The sequence below is a fragment of the Dicentrarchus labrax genome, unplaced genomic scaffold (assembly GCF_905237075.1).
Source record: "Dicentrarchus labrax unplaced genomic scaffold, dlabrax2021, whole genome shotgun sequence".
Classification (NCBI taxonomy): domain Eukaryota; kingdom Metazoa; phylum Chordata; class Actinopteri; family Moronidae; genus Dicentrarchus; species Dicentrarchus labrax.
This window is the reverse complement of record NW_026136715.1, coordinates 27,058,369-27,075,000: the sequence shown is the minus strand read 5'-3', so window position 1 is coordinate 27,075,000 and position 16,632 is coordinate 27,058,369. Positions and strand designations below refer to the sequence as shown.

At 39.8% G+C, this 16,632-nt stretch overlaps 1 long non-coding RNA gene across 1 annotated transcript in view; it reads left to right on the top strand.

Annotated features, from left to right (window-relative positions):
• The window catches only part of LOC127378022 (uncharacterized), a 167,646-nt gene extending 151,704 nt beyond the window's left edge, over nt 1-15,942 (top strand). Inside the window, exon 2 of the long non-coding RNA XR_007887802.1 lies at nt 15,756-15,942. This is a non-coding gene — a long non-coding RNA (uncharacterized LOC127378022). The remainder of the gene's footprint in view (nt 1-15,755) is intronic.
• The last annotated feature ends 690 nt before the right edge of the window (nt 15,943-16,632 follow it).

Below are 16,632 nucleotides of genomic sequence, written 5' to 3'. Positions count from 1 at the left end.
CCATTAGCTCCCCTGTCACAGACTGGTAATACTAAACTTGTTTTCTACACTCCACACATTTCCATGTCTTAGGTACCCTGGTCAACTTAAGGCAGGTCTTGTGAAAGTGCTTTCGCCTACAGTTTCCAGATGTGCAAATGATGACATCTGTGCCTGCAGGTTGACCGCAGTAGCATCCCGCTTCAGGTGGCTGTTTTGTGGCTGTGGTGTCTATGGGAGTAAGGCGTGGTGCTGTATACCACTTCCCCAGCAGCTCAGGTAGCACTCCAGTTTTGATGAAATTCACCATTTTGCTGTAAGCATCGTGGAAGAAGAAAGGATCATATAAAATTCGCTGGGTGAAAACTTCCTGTGGTGTCCACACCAGGAAGTCACAGTAACTCACCTCTGCAATGTGCATTTGTGCCTGCACTTGATACATGTACTTGTGGATGTGTCTCCGTGCCATGACCCCATCCTCTCCTATGCCAAGACAGAATGAGGAATCCTTGCAGCTTTCAGTGAGAGAGCAGTTCCTGGTTTTGAAGGGGCATTTTATCTCTAAAACGCCATCTCCATGGCAAGTGCAGGAAACCACACCATCAGGTGATGCTCTAATCCAGGGGAGTTCTGGGTTGATGATGAACCCTGATGCCCTCACCTGGAAGTCGTCATGGTGGTCTTGCATCATAGCAACATAGCTTTCCCTTGCTCTGTCCTCCTTTTGTTGACCCCATCTGACAAAGATTGGAATGTAGGATGTGTATTAAAATGTGAACAAGTCTATCATGGCCTATCATTTACCAGAAGGTGTTGCATTTTGACAATTAAAAAGCATTGATTTACTGGCTTATAAACAAAGGCTTCACAAACTTGCAAGCACTATTGTATGCAAGCTGTAAGCCTAACAAACTAGACCAATTAATTCTGCTTTATGCATGGTTGTCTAGCTTGAAATTCTCAAGAGATGCACAGTAGGCCTATGCATAGAGCTCCTATGAAACTGTTCTGTAATCAATGTACCTTGTTGCCTCAGTGGAGAACCGAGAAGCACGGGGATAGCAAATTCTTTTGATCAAGGATGCAGATGTGCCTGCTCTGGCTGCCTCACTGAAAACTGACGCTGTGACTCTTCCTGCCCTCTGATCAAACCATACTCTAGATTTACTTTGCTCCCTGGTCTCCTCCTCAACTATCAAACACTGGGGAAAAAAGTTAGTGACACATGACTATTTAGAGATTAACCTAGCACTGATGTGTACATATTGACTAAAACTTATTACGTTCAGGAAAAAAATCCATAGGACTACTTTCAAAATGGAAAGGCTTATCATTTATTTCACCTGAACTGATGGAAATATTAAGAGGTGTACCAATACACAGCCTGATCATTAAGGATATTACAATAAAATATAATAAAATTGAAGTAGGCCTATGGCAAACTAAAAGAAGAATGTTAATATTGTTTACCTGTTGCTTCGTTAGATGTAGATCATCAAAGACCTTGGTACTCTCAACCAGCAGCAAGGGAAAGTCCATCTCCAACTGGGTGCTTGAGTACAGGGTGGAAAGAGGAGTTGGCAAGTCCAGTTGCATCACCTTTGGGATGTACCTGTGAGAGAGAAACAGAAACCAGACATTTTAAGTGACCATATAAAGTGTCCAGACTATTTAAACTGACCTGTCATAACTAAGATGAGTTGTAAAGTCTCATGTACAAGCCACAAAAGAGCTTTTCAGTCTTTCTGTGGAGCAGAGTATCTTACCTGTGAGGAGTGGCCCTCAATGACAGAGAGGATGGCACTCTTCTTTGGTTTGGACTCCTGCAATTCACTATTATGAAGCGCCTCAAAGAATGCCTGGCAGTCTTTATCTGATGGTCTGATATCAGGACAACCAGGAGCTTGATTTTGACGGCTTGAACATGGCTCTTGTTAATGAGAGAAACTGATGTTGCAGATCTCTTCATATGGGACCCCTCTGACAGAGTTCATACTTGTCTGAGTCCAAGCACAGGGCTTCTGAGTGCAAGCCTGCCTGTTTTTAATATCAGCAGCAGCCAACACAGAGTATAGAAGAGCTGCTGCATGAGAGCAGACCTCTCCTAGGCCTGCCTTACAGGTGCAATGAGCCATAAGTACTGTTCCGTCCTCTTGGACTGTGATCCAGGGATGTGTTGGGGTCACAGAAAGGTTTTGTGAATGCTTCACCTTAAGTTTGGAACACAAATTGTGAATTATAAGTTTAGCAATATAGCCAGACCAATGATGTTTAAGTTAAACATAGCATTATCTAAGACTCCTAGCTATTTTCTACATTAAATATGTTTTCGCTAACAAACCTAAGGTCAGTTTTAAAAAACGAAATACCATTGGCAATTGTTAATTATTATCCTAGCATTGACCTAGTACTAGCTTTGCCACCTAGCACCACCTAGCAAGTTAGTATCAGTAAACACATATTACCTTTCCTGTAAATAAGAACAGCTTCCTTATCTCCAGATGATAAACTCGAGGATCATTCACCCATCCTGATTTAAAATACATGTACGCTTCAGTGCTCTTATATGCCTTGAGGGACTCCCCGATGTATGGAGAAGGATTGTGGACGAGGTAGATGTAAATGTCGCCAAAAGACATGTTCGGCAAGTTAACGACAGATTTCAGCGGGATCAGTAGTTGATTCGGAAGTAAATACAGATCAAAACCTAAAATATAATTTTTTTTGGAATAGCGTTGCTTTTCTTTATCAGAGAGATGAGAGATCATCTGATTAACGTTAGCAGAGCCCGTTTCTTTGACGTTAACGATAGCCATTTCCCCTGGAATCGGTTGGTGGTGCTATGGTCCTAAAGATGGCGGCCACAACAAAAAGGTCACGTGATTGATACCTATGTATAGTTAATTGAAATTGAATTGAATTGTCAAATTCTAATTAACCAACTACACCTTCATAAACACAAGGCTGAATGAACAAAAATGTAAGTTAAAGGACCAGTGTGTAGGATTTTGTGGCATCTAATGGTGAAGTTTCAAATCACAGCTAACTGAACACTGCTTGCATCTGTATTTGACAACCTGGGTTCTGGTTTACTATGGAAACATGGCTGTGTTGTAACTGCAGGGAAAATTATACTCATACTATAAATTTGAGTAATGCAGGCTGTAGATTTTGTACTTCCTGTTATATCCACAGAAGAAGAAGTTGGAGGGGAGGAGGAGTTTGAGGAGTGAAGTGGATGCGGAAGTAGTTCTGTGATCGAGCTGGTAATTACAATCATCTGTATCGTGAATGTAAAATCATGACTTTTTTAAGTGAGGAGGAATGTTGGGATAATGTTGGGAAAGTGGCGCTTAAAAGAAAGAAAAAATCAAACAGAAATGGGAGCAAGTTGAGCAGCTCAGGGGAAGAGTCCGATGAAACTGTCAAGAGAGCTAAAGCATATCGAAGTCCAAGGGTCGGAAATCAAAACAATGAATGGAAAATCATTATTACATTTGTTGAGCATTTCCATCTCATCACGGTGGCTAAAGCTTTAGAAAAGGATGTGGGCAAAGTGAAGTTTGCAAAGTATCTGAATAAACAAACATATTCTTGTGCAAGCAGTGAGCAAAGACCAACATGAAAATCTTCTGAAAATGAACATACTGGATGGGAAAAAAGTTAAAACCCATATTCCTGGATCAGCTGCTAGACATAGGGAAGTCATTTCATTATCTGTATCAATGGAGGATATTAAAACAGAATTGAAGGTGGGAAAGTGCTTGATGCTAAGCGTATTACTACAACAAGAAATGGAGAAAGAGCAGAGACACTATCAGTAATTATTGAGTTTGAACACAACATCCCAAGGAAAGTTATGTTAGGCTTATTTAGTTATTCAGCAAGAGATTTCATTCCACTACCATTAAGATGCTTTAAATGCCAAAGAATGGGGCATACTGCTAGCCAGTGGAAAGGCAAAGAAAGATGTGCAAGATGTGGAGGGAACCATGCTTTTGGAGAGTGTGGGAAATATGTGCCAGTTAAATGCTGTAATTGTGGAGGAAATCACAGTGCAGCGTTTGGGGGATGGACAGTTCAAAAGCATGCAAGAGAAGTACAGAAATGTAAAATAATGAACAATGTTTCATATGCAGAGGCATTGGTTAACAATGAACAGACTCCAAAGGTTAATAACACCAAAAAGAAAATCTCAGGAAACAGTAATGCTTCTCCAGTTACAGCAAGCACAGACAGAATCTGCAGACAGGCCATAGGGCCTCACACAAATGTAAAATAAAGGAAGGAACCATGTTAGTGGAAAAAGTCAACTTTGTTGCATTCATATGTAAAGTGTTTACATTGGATTAGAACAAAATGACAGGAATGAGAGAATTGATACAATTGTGGAAGCAGCAAAAGAGTATCTTGGGATTTCTTGGGATACAGAAAGTAAAACAATACAAGAAGTGATGAACCCATTTAGATATGATGTGGTTAGTGATAAACTTGGTTCAGTCAGACAACTCACGTTTGAAATGTTTATTAAAGCAGTATAGCATATTTAGATTTTGGCATCTAGGCTCAGACCTCATCACTCCCCGCAGATATGTTTACATAGCGATATTAGGGAGTGATGAGCAAATACCTTAAACCCCTAGCCAGAGCCTACAGGTGGATGCTGGGGTGGTGGTGGGGCGTACAGCGCAGCAGGCAGTAATACGGATGCAGGGCAACAGCGGCATTGACAGAGCAGAGGGAGAGCTGGGATATTTTGCAGCTTAAATAGACCGCCATATTGGAAGGGTTGGTTGGTTGGACTGTCCTCTGGACTCCATAGAGGAAGTGGGTGAGAAAAAGGATGTTAGTGAAGCTGACATCCCTCATGGAAAACACCTCTCACCCCCTACATGACACTGTGGGGTCCCTGAGTAGCTCCTTCAGCAGCAGACAGTCACACCCTCGGTTCCTTATGGAATAAGGCATGTCATCTGTGTATAGCAGCGCAACTCGAGTTGACTGCCTGAACTAGCTCGCAGGCTTCGCTCCATTAATGGTTCCTATCATCTTCCAATGGATTGCCAGGAGTTTGATCGCAAATGGAACGGAAGTTTAAGAAAGTAATAGAAGATTAAATGATAAACCAGATATTATATGCATTCAGGAAACATGGCTGAAACCACATCTAGGATTTTGTTCTGGCAGGATATAACTCAATCAAACAAGATAGAGGAAACAATCAAGAGGGTGGATGTATCACATTAATAAAAGACAACTTAGCATCCAGAAGACTTATTCCTGCAGGTAGTCATGAATGCACAGTAGTTGAGGTGTACAGAAGTAAAGGATCAATCAAAGTAATTAATTATTATAATCCATGCCATACTCTAACAACAGCAGTATTTGAGGAACTAATGGGAGAAAACAGTCAAATGGAAATTTGGTATTTGGGAGATTTCAATGCACACAATAGTTTATGGGTAAGTGCTCATACGGATAATAATGGAACAGTATTTGAAGAAATGATTGATGCAAAGAATTTTGTGTATAATATATGTATAAATAATGGTAGAGGAACAAGACTTGATATAAATAGAATTTAAATGTAATGTATTGATTTAACATTGGTTTCTGCAAATATGGCTAGTCTGTGTGAATGGAAATTATGCAATAATAATATAGGTAGTGATCATTTTCCAATTATATGTAGCTACTTTAAATATTGATAAATGTACTCAAGAAAGTGATCCTATATATAGATGGTGCTTTAAGAAGGCTCAGTGGAACAAATTTAAAGAATGTTGTATGTGTATGGTATAGGAAGCTGCCTTACAAAGTAAACCCAAGACATTGATAACTAGGAATAAAAGAATTGTGCCATGGTGGAATAAAGAGTGTAGCCTGGTTATTAAAAAAAGAAATAATGCTATTAGAAACCTCAGAAATAATATGAATATGGACAATTTGATCGAATATAAAAGAAAGAGAGCCATTGCACCCAAATTAATAAAAACAGCTAAAAGGGATACCTGGAGACATTTGTGTTTCTCTATTGGAAGAGATCCCGCTCTCTTGGTAAAGTATGAAATATGGTTAAAAAGATGAGTGGAAGAAGAATAACCAATAAGATGCCAGGTTTTGCAGATGGGGATAATGTAGCAAGTATGGATACTGACAAGGCCAACCTTCTAGGTAAAAAAATTGCTAGTGTTCATAGGGGAAATCATCTTACAGATTTCCATAAACAAAGGAAAGAGGAAGTGTTAAAATATAATGAAATGATGATTTGAAAACAGGTTCGAAATCAGTTCAGTTATGGATATGGAATTTACTATGAGGAAATTGAGAAGGGCATTTGAAGGCACCAGGTATTCAGCTCTGGGACCAGATCAGTAATGTTACGCCATGTTCAGGCAATTACCAGAGGATGTATTACAAGTAGTTTTGAAGCTATTCAATAAAATATGGACAGAATGAAGACTTCCTATAAAATGGAAGATAGCATTCATTTTACCATTTGCAAAACCAGGGAAAGATGCGGCTAATGCTAATAATTATAGACCTATAGCTGTAACTGTGTACATTTATGGAAAACATTTTTGTTTATAGGTTATCATATTTTTTAGATAAACATGAAGGAAGTAATGGCAATAGTTTTATTTGACATAGAGTAAGTATACGATTCAATGTGGAGAGTAGGTATTTTAATTAAAATGAATGAATAAAAAGTTAGGAATAGTTGGAAGGTTATGCAACTGGGTCATGGATTTTTTATCAAACAGAACATTTGAAGTTGAAGTAGAATCAGAGATATCAGAAAAAATTGTCATCAAAAATGGGATACCACAAGGTAGTGTAAATCAGTCCAATTCATTTTAATATCATGATTAATGATATATTGAAAATATAGGAATAGGTATACAGTCATCATTATACGCAGACAATGGAGCAATCTGGAAAAGGGGGGAAAATGTCTCACGTGATGAAATGCATGCAGAAAGCAATAACTAATGTTGAAAAATGGTCATATGAATGGGGTTTCAAAATTTCAGTAGACAAATCATGCTATATGATGATCACTAAAAAGAAAATAGAGAACGGGCAGACATTAACATTATATAGTAAGCCTATGGAAAGGGTTAGAGTATTTAGGTATGTTTATGGATAGATGATAAATACTCATGGAAGAGCCATATTGAAAGTGTAGAGACTAAGTGTAAAAAGATTTTAAATTTAATGAATGATATGTGGTAGGGTTTGAATGGGGAGCAGACAAAGAAGCATTATTACAGATATACAGGGCTTTGATAGGAGCAACGATGGATTATGGCTATATGGTATATGAGGCAGCAGTGAAAACTCATCTAGAGAAAATAGACAGAATTCAATATAGAGCGTTAAGACTAGGTTTAGGAGCAATTAAAACCACACCCATTAACACATTGCTTGTGGAATCCAGTGAACTACCATTACAGTTAAGGAGAAACAAATTATTACTTACATATTGGATCCGAATTCAGGGAGGAGAAACCGGAAATACAGCATCAACAGTTCTACAGAACTGTTGGGAATATACAACTTTTTCAGGTAGAGGTTTTGGATGGGATATAAACAAGTTAAACAGTATAAACTAGACACTATTCAACACAGTCCAGCAGTTATCATCAATAACATTTACCCATGGTTATTTCCACAACCAAAAGTTAATCTACAAATATTAGAAAAGGGAAGCCAGGAACTTGATATTGGGAGATTGACTCAAGAATAATTGTCCAGACATTATTATAACTACTTAAACATATTTACAGATGGGTCAAAACATGAAAAAAAATGATTATGTAGGTGTGGGAATATACATTCCAGAATTCAATAAGAGCATTGCTAAAAGAATTACTAAAAGGTTATCAGTATACACAGCAGAAATTATAGCAATAATCATCAGTCTTCAGTGGGTAGAGGAGTTAAAACCAATCAAAGTAGTAATATGTTTAGATTCAGCAGCCGTAATTTAAATTATACAGTCAGGACAAACATTTAGAAATAATTTAATAATGGAAATATATGTGATTTTATTGAACCTACAACAGCTATGTACTGATGTTAATACCAACGCATGTGGAAATCGAAAAGGTGGCTGATAAACTTGCTAAAAGTTCATTAAACAAAAACGATAGTGGTATTTTAGAAATATGTTTTGGAAGGAGAGGTCAAATCAATCATTCAGCAGGAATAGTGGAAACTTGGCAAAATATATGGAATAATGACATCAACGGGTAAGGACTATTATACAATTCAAACATCAGTTAGAGTAAGGAGTAGGAAAAGTACAAGCAGAGAAGAAGATATAATTGTAACCAGGTTAAGACTAGGTCATACAGGGTTAAATGCTACGTCAAACATTATGAAAAAGAAAGATTCAGATAAGTGTGAAACATGTTATTGTAAAGAGTGTCAGACATGTGCTGATGGATTGTAGAAGGTTTAATATGGAAAGGGAAAGACTGCAGGACAGGGTGATGGATGTGGGAAGGGTTTGGAGTATAGGGGGTCTGTTGGGGATAAGGGACCAACAAATACAGATTCAAAGGGCTTTAATCAAATACTTAAATCAAAAATCCAATTCCAATATAGTCATGATTTAACACACTCCGATACAGTAGGTGGCGGCATACACCTTTAATGTTGGTTTGTAGTCCTCCAGAAAACCAAAGAAGAAGAAGTTGGACAAAAAGACAATCCACTGCCATTCTACTGTGTACCTTCTTTTATATGGCACTGGCACTGAAAGTTTACAATATTGCTTTATGTTCATATCAGGTGATTATTTGAATGAGTTAGATTTTTATTTTGTGAACTATTGCTAACTTTTAGCTAATGGTAGGATGTCTTTGAATATATGAAGCATATTAATTAGCAGCTAATTACAGTTGATTCTTACCTTCAGTACTTATTATTTTTTGCTAATTGATATATTACAATGCTTACCTTTGTTAAAGAGAGGACAATTCTATTTTAAATACGTAAGGTTTAGGTTTTGCCCAAAGTGACACCTTCGCAATGCTTTCACAAAGGCAGTATCTTTTTCAGATGGCCTATATTGTAATGGATTTCATTTCACAGGAGTTTGCAATTCTGTCCACCCCTTTCAATTTAAAGTTTCAAGTTTATTTCAATTATATAGCACTTTTTACATATATGTGCATATATTAAGTGCTTTACAAAGACAGACCAACATGTGCAAAACCAATGTTAATGAATACAATACAAATTACAATAGAAACAACATTAAACAGAATTAGTCTGAACATGGCCTGTACGATGAAATGGAATCAGCCTGCACAGCTCATCCAGGTTGTGCCTGGGCACCTCTATGTCTGACCAGCAACAAGGACGCAGCAGTGTTTAATCAAATTAGCCATGAATTTACTGCAGCGTATGCAAGGTCTCTACATCCTCGGCCATCTGAAGAGTCGTAAAACCCAGGCAGGGGAGAGGGCAGGATGGAGGTAACCGCACTGGGGCTGCAAAGTGTCTTAAGTGATAGAAAAAATCCCACGGCCCATTAATTTTCAAATTAAGCACTGCCTGCCGGCACCCATTTTGTCCTTAGTCATAAAGGGATTGACGTGGAGGTTACTGCTGCCTGTCTTTATGTGTCCATCCTTTAAGGGTTGTCTCAATCTTCTCCCTCAGGCTGCTTTTGTCTCTGTGTGTCCTGGTGCTCCAGCCAATTAGTGTGCCATGTTAGCAAGCATGCACCATGCGGGGCTGAATATGCCCAAACCTGCCTCTCCGATTTCCATAATTGCACTGTGGCCTCATTATCTCATCTAGCTAAGCAATTGCTTGTGCAAAAGGCTGTGTGGATTAGTGTGCACGTCCATGCCGGTGTTCATGCTTGTTTTTGCTTATGCAGTACATTTAATTACTTCGGCTGGTAAAGTTCCTTGCTGCTGCTCTGCGGGGAGCACAGTTTTCCCAAGAAGCACCCTGACCTTCCGTCCAGGAAAAATTGAGACTGAGGTTGCAGCACTGAGTGCAAACTGGCTGGCAGCAATGTACTTACGGTTCATTCTGGATGCAGGGAGGTGAGCAAATGGCACTGATCGTCTCTTAGCGGTTCATTAAGCAGCAATAAGGTCGAGCATTAGCGCCTAGCCATATGATATTCATGGCTGCTGATACCACTTAGCCCGGCATCTGCTTCTGCTGCTCATGTCAGAGTCGATCTTTAACAAGCCAAATCAATATGCCAAAGATAATCACATAGCACTAGAATCATCGTCTGACAGCGGGCTTAGAGAATACATGATCCTGTGCGAGCCTTACACACCCAGAGGCCTATCCGAAGGTTATTGTAGGTAAATGTTAGGATTTCATTATCCACACACCTTCAAAACACTCCTTCAGGAAGTCTGGCAGGCCTATAGAAAATGCTAGTGAAAAATCAGACCACATGTCGTCGTTAAATCATTAGAAGAACATCTCAAGAGAAAAAAGGATGGAGGAATGAGTGAGCACAGAGTTAGATGGAATATATATGTCTAGAGGCCAACCAAACCGACCTTGATTTTATCCAATCTTAATATCACATCTCAAATTTCTTAGCACATATCACCAGAAACCATATTACATCTACTCCCTCCTTAATCAACACTCTCCTTCATGCTTTTAACAATAAATTGGCTCCAGCCCCTGATCCTGCTGCACCACTTAAAATTAGAAAAACAATTACAAAAAGAAACATGCCATGGATGAATCATGAGATGACTATATAAAAGAGGAACTGTTGGATCTTGGAGTGCAGATGGAAGTGCCTAATGGGATTTTATCAGGAAAATTCAAAATGTATAATGAAGCAATCCGGACTGCTGGGTAATTTTATTTTTCTAAAAATATAAATGTTAACATAGGCAACCCCAGAGTGCCTTTTAACACCTCTGAGCACCTCATTAACCCTCCTACAGACTGTAGCACAAGGCTTATCGCTTTTAAATGTATTTCATTTTCTCAGAAGGCTGTGCTTACAATGGGGACCCAAATCTGGTCCATTCCTGACAATATTTAGCCTTACGTATCATACTGTCTTCACACAACACACACCCTCAAAAAAGTATATTATTATATATAAAGTATATTTACCAACGGTGTGGACTGGAGTAACTATCCTTCAAGTCATGTCCGGCTGAGTCATGAATCTGATGACTTTACACTCCATCTATCATAGGCTATACCGTCTGATCTTTTGGAGGACTGCAGGAGCGACTGGACACCCTGGAGACAGACAACCCTTCCTGCTCACATTCACACCTACGGGTATTCTAGATTTGCCAACTGCATGTCTTTGGACTGTGGGAGGAAGCTGGAGCACCCAGAGAACACTCACACAGGTACAGGGAGAACATGCGCTCCACGCAGAAAGGTCAAGCAGCCCAGCCAAACCCAAAACCCAGGGCTAACCACTCACTCTGTGACTTTATACTTGACTTCATCAAAAGAGACTTGCAACCTGACTTTAATACAAGTGACTTAACTTGGACTATAGAATGACTTGATATCCTTCCCATATCCAAACTAGGGAGGTCAGTTTTGGTTAATTTAGCTTTCGAAGGCCCAACACCCATTAAAAGTCCACTGTGTAAGATTTAGTGGCATCTGGCAGTGTAGTTGGAGATTGCAACATCCTCACTTCTACCTCCTGTTCCATGAAGAGGAATCTGAAAAATGTGTGGGCAAATCTGTAAATGCAGACATATTAATGACTGAGAAGTCTAACGATTTGAAGAGCTGGAAATACTGACAATTCATGCTTGTGGTTACAACCCAGGTGGGACTCTCAATTGGCTCTTGTTACACGTGGCTTTTACTACACTGCCGTGGCAGATCTAAAAATGTGTGTGGCGAATTGTGTGTGCGGAGAGATTTGTCTGTGTGCCTCAATAGCCACGCCCACTTCTGTCTGACAAAAGCCTTGAGGGCATAAGGAACTTACAGTAGCTTGGGAAATGAACATGTACTGGGACCAAACAGCCTCTGAGACTGATGGAGACAGTTGACAACAGGGAGTACAGTACCGAGGTGGTTTACAGCCGGTCTGGGGGTTCAGGCGGGGGAGACAGGAGAGACATGAAGCAGAGAGGAGTGAGAGGGAGGTTGGGCATCAGTGCCCACCTCTGAAGGCCTGAGTGGGGGTTACGGCGAGAAACCCACCTCTGCTTCTTGGTCTCCAGCCATCTGTATTCACAGTGTTCAAATAGCTACACTACCCAGCCACAGTTAAACAAATCACTGAAAGATGAGGCAGAGAGCAGCCGGAGGACATCAGAGGGAAAACCAGATAATCATTTTTCCATGAAATATCATCCACTTTCACCAAATCACTGAATAAAGTTTAAAGTTGTGTTTTTGTCCCGGCCCCCAGAAACATTGGCATTTTTCATCTAGCGTTTTTCCAAATACTTTTTTGACCCATATAATTAATTCTAAAGTAGGTTTAAAAACAATACACAGCACAACAATGTCATGGTACCGCCAACTGGTGGTCTGTAGGCTGTACAGCTACTGAGGCACACAGACAAATCTCTCCTCACACACAGATCATCACACACATCTGCAGATCTGCCACGGCAGACGTGTAGCCAAAGTGTAGCCAACTGAGAGCTCTGCATGAGTTGTAAACGTTGAATTGTCTGTATTTCCAGCTGGGGGGCCAGGTTGAGGCCCCATGTCTCCACCTCACTAGTCATCTTCTGGACAAAGTTATCTGACATGTGCCAGATGGAGAGGCTGTCAGTGAGGAGCACACTGGACCTTTGTAGCTTTCATTTGTGAGAGCTGTCACTGTCTAGTAGTTGGTAGTAAGAGCTAGCTTGATAATGGTAAATGGAACTATACTTGACCACTCAAAGCGCTTTTACACTACGTGCCACATTCACCCTTTCACACACATTCACTCAGTGATGGCAAAGCCCATCGAACAGAAACTAACTCATTCATACACATTCACACACCGATGCACGGCATCAGGAGCAATTTGGGGTTCAGTATCTTGCTCAAGGATACTTCGACACGTGGCGGGAGGGGCCGGGGATCGAACCAACAACCTTCCGATTAGTGGATGACCCGCTCTGCCTTTGAGCAATAGCAGCTTGTCTGCTCTGGCTAGTTAATCGTAACTCTAATGATCTAATTTACTAATGTCACTGTGTTTAAGTTGGTCACAGTAGCTCAATGGCATAACATACTCGGGCTTGAGCTGAGTAACGTTAGTTCTTTGAATCCCTTACTGACTGACCACTTATAGGACCATCGTGCATCTTTTTCCCCATGGCTAGCGGTGACGTGATCTTTGGCTGCGAGCCATCCTTGAACATGGCAGCTGGGTGCTTTAGTCCCTCTGAAATTGCTAATCTTGTCGATAGTGCTACAGGCTCACTACGATCAACATTAGACTCTATCGCTCCTAAAAAAAGGAAATTATTAAAACATAGGAGACTAGCACCATGGTACAACCACCAAACCCGCCAGTTAAAGCAAAAAGCTAGGAAATCTGAAAGGAAATGGTGCTCTTCCAAATTATTAGAATATCGCTCAATTTGGCAAGATAATCTTAAAACTTATAGAAAGGCCCTCCGTAATGCCAGAGGAGCCTATTACTCAGCACTAATAGAAGAAAATAAGAATAACCCTAGGTTCCTCTTCAGCACTGTAGCCAGGCTGACAGAGAGTCACAGCTCTATTGAGCCACATATCCCCATAACCTTAAGTAGCAATGACTTCATGAGCTTCTTTTATAATAAAATTATTACTATTAGAGAAAAAATTAATCACCAACTGCCATCAACAGTTATCAGTGGCTCTCCAAGTTCAGGGACTTTTACTAATGTAAACTTAGATATATAATTAGACTGTTTTTCTGCTATTGATCTTCATCAGTTCACTTCAATCATTTCTTCATCGTAGCCATCAACCTGTCTATTAGACCCGATCCCAACTAGGCTGCTTAAAGAAGTTGTTCCCTTAATTGGCACTTCTTTACTGGATATGATTAATCTTTCTTTATTATCAGGATATGTACCACAGTCCTTTAAAGTCGCTGTAATTAAACCCCTTCTTAAAAAGCCCACTCTCTAACCTCCCCTTCCTCTCTAAGATTCTGGAGAAAGTAGTTGCCAAAGAGTTGTGTGACTTTCTACATAACAATAGTTTATTTGAGGATTTTCAGTCAGGATTTAGAGTTTATCATAGCATAGAGACAGCTCTGGTTAAAGTTAATAATGACCTTCTGACTGCTTCTGACAATGGACTTGTCTCTGTACTTGTATTATTAGATCTTAGTGCTGCAATTGACACCATTGACCATGTTATTCTTTTACAGAGACCTGAGCATCAAATTGGCATTAAAGGAACCGCACTAAGCTGGTTTAAGTCATATTTATCAGATTATTCACAGTTTGTACATGTTAACGATGAATCTTCAATAAGTACTACAGTTAGTCATGGATTTCCACAAGGTTCTGTACTTGGACCAATACTATTTACTTTATATATGCTCCCTTTAGGCAACATTATTAGGAATCACTCCATTAACTTTCACTGTTATGCAGATGATACGCAGTTATATCTATCGATCAAGCCCGATGAAATTAATCAATTATCTAAATTACAAACATGTTTTAAGGACATAAAATCCTGGATGAGCAGCAATTTTCTGATGTTAAACTCACTGTCTAAAGATATAGTTACTCTAGATGGCATTACCTTGGCCTCTAGCACTATTGTCAGGAATCTTGGAGTTATCTTTGATCAGGATTTGTCATTTAACTCCCACATAAAGCAAACCTCTAGGACTGCCTACTTTCATTTACGCAATATTACAAAAATTAGACACATCCTATCACAGACAGATGCAGAAAAACTAATCCATGCATTTGTTACTTCAAGGCTGGATTACTGCAACTCTTTATTATCAGGTTGCCCCAATAAGTCCATTAAAACGCTCCAATTAATTCAAAACGCTGCAGCACGAGTACTGACAGGAACTAGAAAAAGAGATCACATCTCTCCTGTACTAGCTTCTCTGCACTGGCTCCCTGTAAAATGTAGAATAGAATTTAAGATCCTCCTCCTCACCTATAAAGCTCTTCATGGTCAGGCCCCTTCATATCTTAAAGAGCTCATAGTACCCTATTACTCCTCTAGAACACTACATTCTCTGAATGCTGGGCTACTTGTGGTTCCTATAGTCTCTAAAAGTAGAACAGGAGCCAGAGCCTTCAGTTACCAAGCTCCTCTCCTGTGGAACCAGCTTCCAGTTGTGGTTCGGGAGGCAGACACCCTCTCCACATTCAAGAGTGGGCTTAAGACATTCCTCTTTGATAAAGCTTATAGTTAGGTCTGGATCAGGTGAGTCCTGAACCATCCCTTAGTTATGCTGCTATAGGCCTAGACCCATGGTGCACTGAGCTCCTCTCTTCCTCTCTCTTTCTGCACTCATTTATGTCCCATTAATGCATGTTACTAACTCCACTTCTTCCCCGGAGTTCTTGTGCTTTCTCGTCTCCCAGGTTCTTATTGATCCTGGTGGAGCCTCCTGCCATGGTCCCGCTAGATTGCCATTGCCAATACTGTTGTTACTGTGCACCTGTCTGTCTGTCTGTCTGTCTGTCTGTCTGTCTGTCTGTCTGTTTCTCTCTCTCTCTCTCTCTCTCTCTCTCTCTCTCTCTCTCTCTCTCTCTCACCCCAACTGGTCGAGACAGACGACCACCCACCTAGAGCCGGAGGATCTGTCCTAGGTTTCTGCCTTTTAACAGGCAGTTTTTCCTTGCCCTTGTCGCCAAGGTCTTGCTCATGGTGGTACTGTTGGGTCTCTGTAAATGATGTTATAAAGAGTTCGGTCTAGACCTACTCTATTTGAAAAGTGTCCTGAGATAACTTCTGTTATGAATTGGCTCTATACAAATAAAATTGAATTGAACTGAATTTAATTGTTCTTAATGTGGTACAGAATAGTACTACTACTACTACACTGAAGAGTAGCAGCACATAATTTACATTCAAGTTTGTTTCCTCTCTGGAAGAAATGGTCCCACAGACTGCTAGCTAGTGAAGCCGTGAATGAATTAACCTATAAATTAGATGTGTAACTGGTAAAACATATTCTTGGTGGTTAAAAGTTGACATTCCTAATCCAAATATTTAAATGTATGCAAAATAAATCTTATAATTTCTGACATCTGATATACTTTGACTCAGTCTGACAAGGGGAACGGTGTGTTTGGCAGCGAACACCAGCACATTACCACATTTGAACATTAGAATCTTAGGGTAAGCGCACTAATAATTTTAAATGACAAACTTCTCTGGCTGTAAATTGTATTAACTTCATCTAACTGAGTTATGTTACAAAAGGTCAAAATTACATTTTTGGTTCATGAGCTCTCTGCAATTACTAAGAGTCCATACCATCATTACATTTTTGAAGTGAAATAAGCATCACTCTGTAACAATATAATATCGTGGATGGTGTGTTTTTGTAGTTCCACTTTCCCAGTCTCACACAGTTTGGCCTTGACATCATATTGCACAACCAAAAATTTAAAAGTTGATGGGATGTGGCCATGTTACAAGGATAAAAAAAAAAAAAAGACAAAAGAATTCATCCCGGAATCC